We start from the raw sequence: 15,500 nt of genomic DNA, 5'->3' as shown, positions 1-15,500 counted from the left end.
GCCCGTGTAACGTGCGGACCAGCGCATTTTTTTTCCATCGGCCTTCCAACTGAATCATTGTTCGGCTGGGGGTGTCGAGTGTTTTGCCTTGTGGGCTCGGCAGGTTGTTTGGGCGGGCCATTTTTTTGTTTGTTTTTTGTCGTTGTTTTCGTTTTCCAAGACTGCAATTATTTACATTAGCATTTGTCTAAAAAAATTACATTAGCATGCCAGTTTTCTACTGAATTATTAGCTACTATGCTAAATTGAGTTTTATATTTTTGTTCTTGTACTTTTTTTTGCATTTTGCGACTGAGTAAAATGTGCTTTTTGTTGTTTATTTTATCTTTTGTTTTCTGCTATTTTCGTGCAGCATCCCGGGACTCGCATGCACAGTTTGCAAGTATCAAAAAATGGTTGTTTTGGGTTGCAGATTTATTGAACACTTATTTAGAAGCAAGTCTGCTGTATTCATGCTTGTCCGTTTCTAGCACATACGCCATGTTTCAAAAATATATAGTGTGGGCATTTCTGACCCATGAACAGTGGACATCTTTTTGCTCGCCGACATCTAAACTCCTGTTAAATTCATATTTATATTTGTAGTAGATGTAGACTGCTTTTTTCAGGTCAGTGAAATGTTAGCCTACATTTTTTTACTTTATTAAATTATGTATATGTTACCTCCAGACATTCTATTTGAAATCATTTTCTAAATATTTTCTTTTTTAAAAATTCATTTTACTTGTAGTGTGTTGGTACTGAAGATGTTGGATTTTCATATTTGATCTACTTACCAACCCATTTTTTGACGCTTTTTTAATGTGCATAGGAGTCGGTTTTGTGGAGTTTGTTTGAGCCGTTGTAACCACGAGAGAGCCAGGAAGCGGCTTAAGCATGTGGAGTTTGTCTGAGCCATTTTAACTCAGCAGCATATGTTCTATTTTTTTATCCTTGTTTTCTTATTACTTTTTGTCACGACACCACCCTATGTTTATTAACCTTGTTTTCTTATTGCTTTTTTCACGATACCACCATTTGCCCGACATTATGCTTGCAACTGCAAGTGTTGTCCTCAGTTGCAATTGCCTGCCTACACACCCAATTGCAACTGATTTATTGCTTTTGTCGGTGGTCTGGGGATGGTCTGGGGAGACACAGGGGGCAGGTAGTCGCACGTATGACAATAGGCATGCAATTGTAAGTGTCTCCTTGTACGCAATTGCATATGAACACGCCAGATTGCAACTGACGTTTTGTTTTGTCGGCTGGTAGCGGTAGAGGGAGGAGGGTTGCATGCCTAACACTAGGCTTGCAATTGCAAGTGTCGCCCTCGACTGCAATTGGCCTTGTGTTTTTGTCCGATGCCGGCGGGAACAAGGGGGGCAGTTGCATACCCAACACTAGGCTTGCAACTACAAGTTTCGCCCTTGACTGCAACTGCATGCCTACAGACCAACCGCAACTGACATTTTGTGTTTGCTGGTGGGCGGCAGGAGAGGGGGCTAGTTGCATGTCCGACATTAGGGTTGTAACTGTAGGTATCGCCCCTAGACTGCAACTGCATGCCTAAACACTCAACTGCAACTAACATTTTTGTGGTCGGTGATCTGTGGGAAAGGGGCAGTTGCAAGCCCGACACTAGGCTTGCAACTACAAGTGTCGCCCTCGACTGCAATCGCATGCCTACACACCCAATTGCAATTGATCTTTTGATTTGTTGATGGTCGGTGGGAGATGGGGCAGGGGGGGGGGGGTTGCATGTCCGACACTAAGCATGCAATTGCAAGTGTCGCCATGTCTGCAATTGCATGTCGACACACCCCAATGCAACTGACGTTTTGTTTTGTCGATGGGCAGTGGGAGGGGGGCGGTTACATGCCCGACACTAGGCTTGCAACTGCAAGTGTAGCCCACGACTGCAATTTGCATGTCTCCCTGCTGGCTGCAACTGGCTTTGTATTTTTGTCAGAAGCCGGTGGGAGAGGAGGGGGCAGTTGCATGCCCGACACTAGGCTTGCAACTGCAAGTGTCGCCCTCAAGTGCAATTCCTTTTCTCCCTCGCGACTTCAACTGGCCTTGTGTTTTTGTTGGAGGCCGGTAGGAGAGGAGGGGGCAGTTGCATGGCCGACACTAGGCTTGCAATTGCAAGTGTCGCCCTCGACTACAACTTAGTGGTGTTTGTTGGGGCGGTGGAGGCACCTAGACACGCAACTGCAAGTGTCATTTCAGACTGCAACTGCATATCTTCAACACGACTACAATTTAGTGGTCTTTTGTCGGGTTTTATCAAGAAAAAAATTAATGCACACGCCATATCTCAATTGTAACCGCACGGTGTAACATGAAATGTGACTATAAGGTGTACAAATGCCTGTGACTAGCCACTCCCTAAACTTCCAATTTTTTGCAAATATAAATTTTTTATTTTTATTTTACATTTTAAAATATATGGCAAATATTTTTAAGTCTTACTGAATATTTTTTGCAATTGCACATTTTTTCAGTGCACAATGAAGATTTTGAAATACAGGAACACCTTTTGTGAAATATCACAACTAAACAAGTGCTTATTTTTCTTTTTTTAGTGAACATGGAACTAAAAGAGAAAAAAATGAACAAACAAAAGGAAAAAATAAAACAGGAAACCCAGGAAAAACTAACAAAAAACTAGACACGGGAAAATCACACAAAGACCTAACGATATGCTAGTGGCCCTTCTAGCGCGCTACATATACAAAATCATATCCTCAAAAAAATTACAAAATTGTTGGCAGAAAACACTTGTCCTGCACTTTTGTGTCTCTATCCTGGGCCTATACTTTTTCTTCATCACCTTTTCCTTTTTTATTTCAGAAACTTCAACACCTTTTCCTTGCGTGAGAAAACAAGCGAGGGAACATCCTAGCCCAAACACACAAACAAATAAAGAAACCCAGCTGAAATAAACAAACAAATAAGCAAGAAGGCCCAGAAGTTACATACGTGGATACAGGCATACAGCCCATCAGACGCCAAGTCAAAAAAGGGGCCTATTCTACTGTTGATGGCGTCAGTCGACTTAGACTTCGCGAAGTCTAAGTCGACTAAGACCTAGACGGACCCTAAGATCACTAGTTAATGTGTACGTGCAATGTACGTTAATTTGGAAGTATATTAAGTGCATGCAGAAATTAAGTAGGATATTATTTACGTATTATTATGTGGTTAGCACTATATTTGACATGAAATTAACTGCATGCTAAACGTGTTGAGCGCTCGACATTGAAGCAGTCTAGGTCGTTGGATTGACATGATTTGATGGCCGAGATTAATTAGACCTGCCCCTTTGAGTCTTTTTATATATAGATGGACGGCTGGACTTGCATGATTAAATTTGACTAGAATAGAAGGTATCTTCGGACAGTGAAAAACTCAAGACATCAGTTAGCTGCTCACTTGCACCTTTCTTTAATAACTGCTCACTTGAATAAATTTTGGCAGAAACTCATTTGCCTCTTATGATGACCATATCTCCATATTTTCTTTCCAGTGGTTACGACTTGGCTACGTAAATTTTAACATTTTCATATAGTTGAATAAATGCCTTTTTAAAGTCCATGTAAACCAACCAAGTGTCTTATAATTACTTCAATGGTTTTACAAGCTAACCTGAATAGATAGTGCTAAATCTTTGTAAGTTTTTACCAAAAAATTATTCTTTCAACATAAATATCAAAATTTCACTTAAAATATAGAAGACAAAAAGTTCCGCAGCAACGCGCGGGGCATCATCTAGTTATAGATACGTTGGAGACGTATTAAGGCGCCCAGGATCGCCAAGCGAGCTCCCAGTGGGGCGCGGAGGTAGAGTTGTGGAATTGACAAGATAGCAGGACTGCGTTGAGTAAGTGACGTCCGCGGTCCAGTGCCAACGAAGAACATCCGGAGTGTCAGAGAGATGGATTCCACGAAGCCGTCGTCGGAGATCAACGTATTCGACTAGAGTTGCCGAGCCGAGCGCGCCCTAGATGTCCCCGATCCACGCACAAAGCTGGAGGCCCTCATGGACTGTGCGGGACTTACGCCAGCAACAAGGCACCAGCACCATGAGGGAAGGGGCATTGTCCAAGATGGCATGCCCGTCGAGCTAGTGATCATCCCCGAGACGACAAGCCTTGCCATTACCGAGAGTCCAAGCCGTGGCTGCTCGAAACACCGCCGACACCTTAGGGTCGTCAGGCAGATGCAGATGGTGACATGCCCTGGATGCATCCGTCCGTTGGAAACCACATCCATCGCATACGCAGAGCCACTCGGATGCGCTGCAGGTCCGGAATCCCTAGCCCTTCGAGTGACAGAGGGCGGCATACCTTCCACCAATTAACCAGTGTAGGATCGAAGTATGTCTAGAGGGGGGGGGGTGATTAGACTACTTGACCAAATAAAAATCTAGCCTTTTTTCAATTTTAATTCTTGGCAGATTTTAGCAACTTAGCACAAGTCAAGTAAACAACCTACACATGCAATTCTAAGAGTATAGCAGCGGAATGTAAAACAATTGCATATGAAGGTAAAGAGAGGAGTTTGGAGGGAGCAAACGCAATGTAGACATGGAGATTTTTGGCGTGGTTCCGATAGGTGGTGCTATCGTACATCCACGTTGATGGAGACTTCAACCCACTAAGGGTAACGGTTGCGTGAGTCCACGGAGGACTCCACCCACGAAGGGTCCACGGAGAAGCAACCTTGTCTATCCCATCATGGCCATCGCCCATGAAGGACTTGCCTCACTAGGATAGATTTTCACGAAGTAGGCGATCTCCTTGCCCATACAAACTCCTTGGTTCAACTCCACAATCTTGACGGAGGCTCCCAAGTGACACCTAACCAATCTAGGAGATACCACTCTCCAAGAGGTAACAAATGGTGTGATGATGATGAACTCCTTGCTCTTGTGCTTCAAATGATAGTATCCCCAACACTCAACTCTCTCTCATAGGATAGGATTTGGTGGAAAGATGATTTGAGTGGAAAGCAACTTGGGGAAGGCTAGAGATCAAGATTTATGTGGTTGGAATGAAGTATCTTGACCTCAACACAATTGTAGGTGGTTCTCTCTCAGAAAATGTATGTTGGAAGTGTAGGCATGTTCTGATGGCTCTCTCCAGGAATAAAGAGTGGGTGGAGGGGTATATATAGCCTCCACACAAAATCTAACCATTACACACAAATCATCAAACTCGATGGGACCGAATCATACAACTCGGTCAGACCGATTTAGTTCATAATGTGACCATTAGGGTTTTCGGTGGGACCGACTTGATCAACTCGGTGGGACCGATATCATTAGGGTTATGGCATAACATAATCTCGATGAGACCGATTACACAAACTCGGTGAGACCGATTTTGGTAATAGACTAACCAGAGAGTTGTTCAGGCACTCTCGGTGGGACCGATTCGCTCTCTCTATAGGACCGAAACGTTATGAAAGGGAAACAGAGAGTTTGCATTGCAATCTCGGTGGGACCGATCGCTCATCTCGGTTGGACCGAAACGTTATGAAGGAAAACATAGAGATTACAATCCCATCTCAGTGAGACCGAGATCCCTATCAGTGGGACCGAAAAGACTAGGGTTTGTGGCAGTGGCTATGTCAAGTGAACTCGGTGGCGCTAGATAGATCAAATCGGTGGGGCCGAGTTTGACTTCTGGTTTGGGATATATTTGGATATGAGAAAGTGATTCAGGGTTGTGGAGCATATCACTGAGCACTTTGAGCAAGAACCTCATTAAGCAACACCTCATCCCCTCTTAATAGTATTGGCTTTTCCTATGGACTCAATGTGATCTTGGATCACTAAAAATGAAATGTAGAGTCTTGTGCTTTGAGCTTGAGCCAATCCTTTTGTCCTTAGCATTTTGAGGGGTCCACTTTCTAATCCATGCCATGCCAATCATTAAGCTTTTCCTGAAATATTTATCTTGAAGTAGCATTAGCTTAATGAGCTATATGTTGTTAGGAATTACCAAAACCATCCAGAGATAGTTGCACTTTCAATCTCCCCTTTTTGGTAATTTATTACAACATATAGATCAAAGCTTCGACAAATGATTGAAAAACATCATCGCTTTGAGATGTATGTGATAAGCAAGAGCTCCCCTAAATTTGTGCATTATTTAAAATTTTCTTTTGAATGCAAATGCACAATCGATTAGGATCATGGGTTACTCTTCCATGTCACATACATCTTGGTGGAGCGCTCAAAATGATAAAAATTAAAAACATGCACTCATCAGCAATCAAGTGAACAATCATATATGGGATATAAAGGATAGCATCATTCAACCAAACATTAAGGTAGCATACGATCAACCACATGATCATATAAGTATCTCACAAGGACATAAAGTATCTCACACAAGCACACAATAAAAGTAGTTCAACCAAAATAGCAAGAGAGATAAAAAGCAGCAAACACTCTCTCTCAAAGCCTATGATCTATATATTTTTCTCCCCCTTTGGCAACAAGTTACCAAAAAGTTTGAAAATGCATAGTGCTATACGTCTCTCAGGCTTGATCTTCGGGAGGTGGTGTACAGAGAACTCCAAGGACGAAGGCTTCCAAAGATGTAGTTGGAACTGATGGAGTGGGTGCTGGAGGTGGCACTGGAGCTGTAGCTGCTGGTGCTGACACCGAAGTTCTGGCATCTGATACTGGCACTGCAGTAGACCTTGGACCTCGTGGCACACACTTGAAAGCATCAGTGGTTGCTTTTCCTCTCCTCTCCTCTGCTTCCTCCTGAAGCTGCTCAACTGCACTCTAAATCTCAGTCATCTTCAGATCGAGATCATAGAATTTTGTTTCCACAATCCTCTCCAGGCTCTCCTGGTTCTGAGTCAGGGTGGCCAAACCCTTCTCAATCCTTAGTGTAGCTTGAATCAAATATCCAAGCTGATCTTGCTCGCTCTTCAGGAATACTTGAGACGCCTCTTCAGCAGTTGGCATCCTTGCAGCTTTCTCTGCCCTTGCCTTTTCTCTCTTCTCATGTGCTTGCACAGATGATGGATCTTCCTCATTCATCACAACGGTATTGTCTTCAAAATCAGGATATATGGATAGATGCTCCTTATCGAGCAAATAAGTTCTTGTGCCCATCTTAGAGTTGATGAGCTCCTGAATGTGTGGAGCATACCCAGAACTTCTCTTCTGGTCAGCAGCAGTCCTCTTGATTGTTTCTACCATTAAGCTCATAACCTTGAACTTCTGAGGGACATCAAAAATTTGCAGCATGTTTATGGAGTGTCCTCGGATCATCTTGTGATCTCCTGACTTGGGAAGCAATGTGTGCCTTAAGATCCAATTGATCTTAGGCAAACCAGACAACAGATAGTGTACAGATCCAAACTTATGTGTTTATAAAGCCTTATCAGAGATCTCCTTGTACATGTTTGCCATTGAGTTATGGTCTTTCTTCTTGGTGGCATATACATCCAAGTCATCTCCATGCTCTGCAGGGGCATTGATCAGCTTAGCCCATTCATCAACTGTGAACTGGTACCTGGTACCCTCAGACATCCAAACTATCCTCCCATCTGGATAGAAGTGGGTAGTGGAGTAGAACTTCATGATCAACTCATCATTCCATTTGGTGAGCTTTTGTCCAACGAATTCATCAACTCCACATGCCTTAAAGCTATCATACACTCCAAGGAAGTGATCTTCATTTTCCCAGATGAACTCCCAGTCCACCCATTTCATGTCACACACTATGGGCTTCTTGTCAAGCAGAATGGTTTCATAGAAATCTTGTTGTTCCTTTGTATGGAACCTGTAATCCACAACAGTTCTCCTCCTGACAGCATATGGGTCAGACTGTCTCCATAACTTCAATCCCGCATCTTTCCTGATGTGCATGTCCTCAGCGACTGGGTAAGCATCATTGTGGTCAGGAATTTTGGGCTTCAACTTCCTCAAGACAAGAGAATCATCATCATCTTCTTCAGCTTCAGGCACTAGGGCCTTGTTCTTCTTCTCAGCAAGTATACTCCTGGTATTTCTCTTGGGATTTGGGGGTTTCTGAGCTTGAGCGTTGGGAGCAGAATTGGGCTTAGATGTTGCAGCCCCTGATTTAATTGCATGTCGCATGAGCTTCTGAGCCTTAGGAGCTGGTGCAGCATCCTCTTCCTCTTCTTCTTCTTCTGGATCTCTCATTATGGATGATCTGCCAAGCACTCTGGCAGTGGTCTTCTTTGACCCTTTCCTTCCTTTTCTTTCCTTCTCTAGCAGCCTCTTCAGTTGGCTTGGAGGTTTCAGCAGTTGAGGCTCTAACCTTTAAGGTTGGCACCCTCTTGGCAGGGGCCTTTTTGTGCAATCCAGGCTTAATTGATGCAACTGTGCCATACTCTTTTTTTCAGCACCTTTTTCTTGGAGCTGACTTCTTCCTCAGCAACCATATAATCCTCATCCTCAGAATCTGAGGTCTTCTTCTTTCTTGTTCTGATGGCTGCCTTGGGCAAGTTGCTTGGTGTGCTCCTGCCGCCCTCATCAGAAGTGCTAGATGGACTAGTGTCCTCACTCATATGAACCTGCTCCTCAGACTTGTTCTGGCTGTCACTTTGATTAGACATGTTGCAGGCAAAATGTCAGCAGACCCTGTGAATAGATTGTAGATGGGGTAGAGTAGATGAGCATCACAAAGTGCAGAATTTTTGCAAAACAGATGACTTAAAAACATAGTTTTAGTTCTTCATAGAAAGCATTTCAGATCTACCAATTTGTAAACTCGGTGATACCGAAGCAGGTTTTTGAACCTAAACTAGTGAACTTGGTCAGACCGAGTGTGACGCCCGGATAATTAAGCTACAGTAATCCCTTGCTAATCATGCCAGGTCATCATAATTAAACTTTTGCTAAACCTCACTTGTTTCAAACCAAGATCAAATTCAAATTCAAATAACAAGTCAAATTATTATTTCATTAAACTATCAAATAAAAATGTTCGATGGGTGGAAAATATTCACTAAATAATGAACATGTTGGAACCAACCTCATTTGGTTTCCCAAATTGCCCCTGGAATTCATTTAGTGAAACAACAAGATTAAATAAGAGCATTTTAATTCAACTATAAATTATAATAGTTCCAATTGGCCTCAAACTTTTCGCGCAACCTTATAGTGTTGGCTAGGAATTATGTGCAAAGTTTCATAATCAACAACAATCACTTGATAGCTAAAAATAAATAGAAAATTATAAATAAAAAGAAAAGAAAAAGGAAATAACAAAATAGTAAAGAGAGAACCCCCCCCCACCGGGCCATGGCCCAGCTGGCCTTTGGGCCAACCAGGCCGGCCCGACCGGTGACTACAGCCTCGCTGGGGCGATCAAACCCTACCGACCCCCTCCCCACGCCCCCACTCCTTCCCCCGATCCCCACTCCTCCCGCCCCCCACGCTCCCCTCTCCCTCTCTGGATCTCGGGGGCGCCCGACGCGCCCGCACCCTATGAACCGCCGCCTTCGCCCCGCGACCCCTCCCTTCGTCCTTGCGTCGTCATCCTCGCCGGACCGCCCCACTTTGCCCCTGACGCCGGCAACCGAACCCGGTGTCGTCCCGCCCCGAACGGTCGCTCCCGTCCTCGCCCGGAGCCGTCGTCGACCACCACCTCGCCGCCCGTCCTCGTCCTCCTCCTCGACCGGCCTCCTCGCGCCTCGTCGCCCCCTCTCCCCATCAACAATGGTGAGGCCCGGCCCCGTTCACCTCTGCCCCCTCTCTTCCCTCGCACACGCGACCGCTGCGCGCTGCACGCCGCCACCCCCGCGTCCTGGTCGCGGCCAGGACCACCACGGCCGCGTCCTCGCCCGCCTGCGCCTCACTACTGTCGAACCCGCATCGCCCTGCCGCCCGACGTCGGCACCGGCGCCCATTCCGGCCTCTTCCAGCCACCATGGACAACACCACCGGATGCGGCCTCGCGTGCATGTTCAATGGAGCCAAAGAACGCCCGATTTGGTGCACCATACGAGAAACCTGAGCTCGCCGGAGTTGTCACCGTCGTTCGGACTCACCGGAGAACTCCAGTGGCCGGCGTCCTACGTGGCTACCACCTGGCGCTGTGGGCCCCGCCTTTGTGCCACCGCCACTGGGACCCAATGGGCCCAGTTGACCCGGTCAACCACTGACGTGGCATGCCCGTGTCGCTGACATGCAGGCCCCGCCGTTTAAAATGTTATAAAAATAAATAAAATTGTTAATTAGGAAGTTAATTAAACTATTAGTTAAAATGATTAATTAGTTAGACACTGACAGTGGGTCCCACTGGGTCATGAGATTATTTAGTTAACCTAATCTTCTGTTAATTAGTCCAGCCTATGACAGGTGGGTCCCACCTGCCAGGGTTGACCAGTTAACAGGTTAGTTGACCTGTTGATGTCATGGTGATGTCATAATGACATCATCAATCACTATTCTGGATAATGTTGAATTAAAATATTTAAATAAATGCTAAAAATGATTTCAGTCTTTTAAAATCAATATAAAATAAACCGTAGCTCGGATGGAAAAACTTTGTACATGAAAGTTGCTCAGAATGTCGAGACAAATCCGGATATGCAGCCCGTTCGTCCAACACGCATCCCTAGAATAGCGAACACGTAACTTTCCCCTCCGATTCATCTGTCTGAAAACGCGAAACACTGGGGATATTTTCCCGGATGTTTCCCCCCTTCACTGGTACTACCTCATACTGCGTTAGGGCACCCCTAGTACCGCTACTTATCATGTCATGCATCGCTATGCATCTTTTTGCTTAATATTTATTGTTTCTTCCCCCTCTTCTCTCGCTAGACACCGAGACCGACGCCGCTGCTACCCAGTATGACTACGGTGTTGATGACCTCTCTCTCTTGTCAGAGCAACCAGGCAAGCCCCCCTTGATCACCAGATATCGCCTATTCTTCTCTATTGCTTGCATTAGAGTAGTGTAGCATGTTACTGCTTTCTGTTAATCCTATTCTGATGCATAGCCTATCATTGTTGCTACAACTGTTGATACCTTACCTGCAATCCTAAATGCTTAGTATAGGATGCTAGATTATCATCAGTGGCCCTACATTCTTGTCAGTCTTCCATGCTATACTATCGGGCCGTGATCACTCGGGTGTTGATCATGGGTATATACATACATATATACATACTATAGAGGTGGTGACTAAAGTCGGGTCGGCTCGTTGAGTACCCGTGAGTGATTCCGATGTTGGGGGTTGAAGGGGCAGGTGGTTCCACCCAGGTAGTGGTGGGCCTAGGTTCCGACGGACCCCGACTGTTACTTTGAGGCAGAGCGACAGGGCAGGAGGAGACCACCTAGGAGAGAGGTGGGCCTAGCCCTGGTCGGTGTTCGCGGTTACTTCAAAATAACACGCTTAACGAGATCTGGGTATTTGATCTGAGTCTGGCTACTGGCCTATATGCACTAACCAACTACGCGGGGACATTTATGGGCACTCGACGTCGTGGTATCAGCCGAAGCCTTCGTGATGGCAGCGACTGAGCGGGACGCGCCGGGTTGGACTGGAACGCCTGCTCTTGTATAAGGGAGGCTAGGTCTGCTCACCGGCCGCTTTCCCAACGTGCAGGTGTGCAATGGGCGATGGGCCCAGACCCCTGCGCCATAGGATTTAGACCGACGTGCTGACCTCACTATTGTGCCTAGGTAGGGCTGCAACGTGTTGATCTTTCGAGGCTGGGCATGACCCAGTAAAGTGTGTTCGGACAAAGGGGATCGAGCGTGTTGGGAAATGTGGTGCACCCCTACAGGGAAGTTAATCTATTCGAATAGTTGTGATCTTCGGTAACAGGACGACTTGGAGTTGTACCTTGACCTTATGACAACTAGAACCGAATACTTAATAAAACACACCCTTTCAGGTGCCAGATACAACCGATGATCGCTCTCTAACAGGGCGACGAGGGGAGGATCATCGGTTAGGATTATGCTATGTGATATTACTTGGTGAACTTACCATCTACTCTCCCCTTCTGCTGCAAGATGGAGATTACCAGAAGCGTAGTCTTCAATAGGATTGGCTATCCCCCTCTTATTCCGGCATTCTGTAGTTTAGTCCACATATGTTACCCCTTTTCCATTTGATACCAATGCATACATATGTAGTGTAGCTCCTTGCTTGCTAGTACTTTGGATGAGTACTCACGGTTGCTTTGCTCCCCCTTTTCCCTCTTTCTATACCCGATTGCTGCGACCAGACGTTGGAGTCCAGGAGCCAGACGCCACTGTCGATGACGACTGCTACTACTCGGGAGGTGCTTACTACTACATGCAGCCTGCTGACGACGACCAGGAATAGTTTAGGAGGATCCCAGGCAGGAGGCCTGCGTCTCTTTCGATCTGTATCCTAGTTTGTGCTAGCCTTCTTAAGGCAGACTTGTTTACTTATGTATGTACTCAGATATTGTTGCTTCCGCTGACTCGTCTATGATCGAGCTCTTGTATTCGAGCCCTCGAGGCCCCTAGCTTGTAATATGATGCTTGTATGACTTTTTTATTTGTAGAGTTGTGTTGTGATATCTTCCTGTGAGTCCCTAATCTTGATCGTACACGTTTGCGTGTATGATTAGTGTACGATTGAATCGGGGGCGTCACACCGAGTCACAGTTCGGTGGCACCGAGACTGCTAGGGTTTCACAGAGAATCGAACTCGGTCACACCGATTTGCAATTTTCGGTCAGACCAAAAACGTATGTGCAATGGCCTAAGCCAAATCGGTGAGACCGATTTCTACAACTTGGTCGGTCCGAGATGAGTTCGGCGGAGACCTAACCCTAAATTTTTTAAATCAAATCTAATCTACGGGATGCTTTCGCTGGACAGGATAATTTCATACGTGGCAAGAATCATGGCAAAGCAATGTGCTATGAATCTGAGTTAAGGAATATCACAAAGATCAAGTTCATACCCTACTTCGGCGGTGAACTTGCTACGGCGACAACGGCGGGGCAGATTACCGTTGACGGCGGCGGAGACCAGCGGCGGGAGGTCGCTGGCGGCGAGAGGACGATCCAGAGACCCGAGGAAGCAGAGTAGTTCATGCACGGGTGAAAGGTTTTGGAAAATTTTCCAAAATTTGACCCGTCAGTATATATAACCTGACCCTATCGGTGTGACCGAGTGGAACAACTCGGTGGCACCGAGATGCAGAACTACAAGCGGTTACTGCAACTCGGTGTGACCGAAAAGTTCTAATTGGTTGCACCGAGATTGAAAACCTAGATCAACTTAGTGATCTCGGTGTGACCGAAATGGATGACTCGGTCATACCGAAATGCACAAACAGGTTTTGGAAGTTTAAGTCTATGACGAATTGGGGACTCCGAGTGCTCCTCACACAAAGTGGTTCGAATCTGACTTGATCAAACTTTGTGATGTAGCATGAATAGAGTTTGAGACGAGGAAAGTATAGATAGCTAGAGGGAGTTCTTAGGCATTTTTGTCCATCCATTTGGCAAAGAAAAAAGGCAAACAATCAAAGAAACAAATGGATGTCCTTGAATGAGTAAAATATGCAGCCAACATGCTCACACAATAAGATGACAAATGAAATATGTGACAAAGCATGCACAAACACTCTAGCATCTATCAAGCAATTTGGCGATGACTAGGTCATCTATATATGAGTATATTGACTTAGGAGTCAAATGAGAACATTTGATCGTAGGTCATACTCATCGTTTAAGCACAAGTGGGGTTGCCACTTTTACATAAAGCATTGTTGTGTTCACACCATTTGAGTTGCTTTAGCTCAATTGATTAGAGTAAAGTTCCCCTAGATGTGATATCCCCCCTAACAGGGATGAACTAACCTTGGGTTTTGTTGATGATGACTTCATGTAGGTGTTGAAGATGTAGATGCTCAATGTTGATGTAGATCCTTTGGAGCAATCCTTTGAAGTGAGTTGCACTTTCAATACCTACACGGGTTAGGCCCACAGGGAACATACAAGGATATCCATAGACGTAGAGTGATATTCACATGAGATGATGTCCATGAATGCATTAGGTTACCTTGTCCCTTGTCTTACCAACAAGAGGTTTTGTGACTCCTTGAACTAGTGCAAGATATGGAAGTTGTTTGCACTTGTCCTCTCCAAAATGATATGAGTGAAGTGTGTTGGCGAAGTCACCCTCAAGAACTCTCTAGTTATTCTTCTTCGGGATCCACACCATCTTGATGGGAATCCTTGGAGTTGTAGTCGTACTTGATGAAGTGGAACTTGATGTAGTCTTGGGAACCCACTTGACCAAGGCTTTGGGAGCTTCTTCAAATGCATCAATCTCCTCTTGAAGCTTGTCCTTGCCTTTTTGCTTGTGGTCTTGTGGTGGAAGATCATCTTGAGCTTGTGTTTCTTGGAAAGAAGTAGGATCATACTTCTCTTGTTGAGGAACAAACTTCGTCTTGGGGTATTGATCTTCTTCCCACTCAACTCCATTGGCATTGAACTTTCGTTCAAAACCAACACCTTGATTCTTCCGGTGTCTTCCTTGCTTGCGTACAATTTCCTCAAATTGCTTACTTCCGACAAGGCTCTTGTAAACACCTTTCTCTATAATTCCCTTCAATAAGCTATTTTCTTGCTCAAGTGTAACTTGGCTAAGAGAATCATTAGTGGAATCAAGAGAACTACTAGAAGCAACATCATTGGGTTTAGCATGATTATTGTTACTACTAGAAGAAGAATCTTTCTTGTTCTTGTTGCTAGATTTAACTTGTGGCATGTAAGTAGACAAGAGCAAACGCTTGGCAATGTAAGAAGAACTTTTCTTGCGAAGATCATCATTGATCGCTTTTAAGAACCCATGCTCTTGTTCAAGGTTGAGCTTTTCGAAGCGTAACTTTTCATTAGTCTTTAAAAGCTCTCGATGATTTTCCAAGGTAGTTTCATGAGCTAACTTAAGAGTGTTTAGCTCTTTAGTTAGACGCTCAATCTCCTTCTTATCATTGTCATTCATTTTGTCTTGATTATCAAGATTAATAGCAAGTTCATCATAGTTTTCATCACTAGAATTGTCAACAAGTAAATCATCATCACCTAGCAAGTCATCTTCATCACTATTGAAATCAACATACTCGGGGTGTGATACCTTTGGGCCTTTAGCCATGAAGCATCTTCCAATCCCTTCATTTGGTGACTCAAATATGTCGTATGAGTTGGCTGAAACAAGTGCTAGACCGGCAACACCTTCATCTTGAGTATATTCGGAATCAGAGTGATAACTTCTCTCGGAGTGATCGTCGGAGTCAGAGCCGGATACCCATTCACCAATGTGAGCTTGATGTCTTCGTTTTGTGTAGCCCCTTGATGATTTGTCCTTCCTTTCCGAATCCTTGCTTCTTCGTGATGTTCTTTGTTCATAACGGTCATCTCTACTCCTTCTCTCTCTTGGTGGTGATTCTTCTCTCCTACTCCTTTTTTTGGGAGAACCTTCTCTTCTTTTGTAGGGAGCCGTACACTCATTGGAGTAGTG

This window comes from Triticum aestivum, chromosome 3A, assembly GCF_018294505.1.
Source record: "Triticum aestivum cultivar Chinese Spring chromosome 3A, IWGSC CS RefSeq v2.1, whole genome shotgun sequence".
Classification (NCBI taxonomy): Eukaryota; Viridiplantae; Streptophyta; class Magnoliopsida; order Poales; family Poaceae; genus Triticum; species Triticum aestivum.
This window is presented reverse-complemented; position numbering follows the sequence as displayed.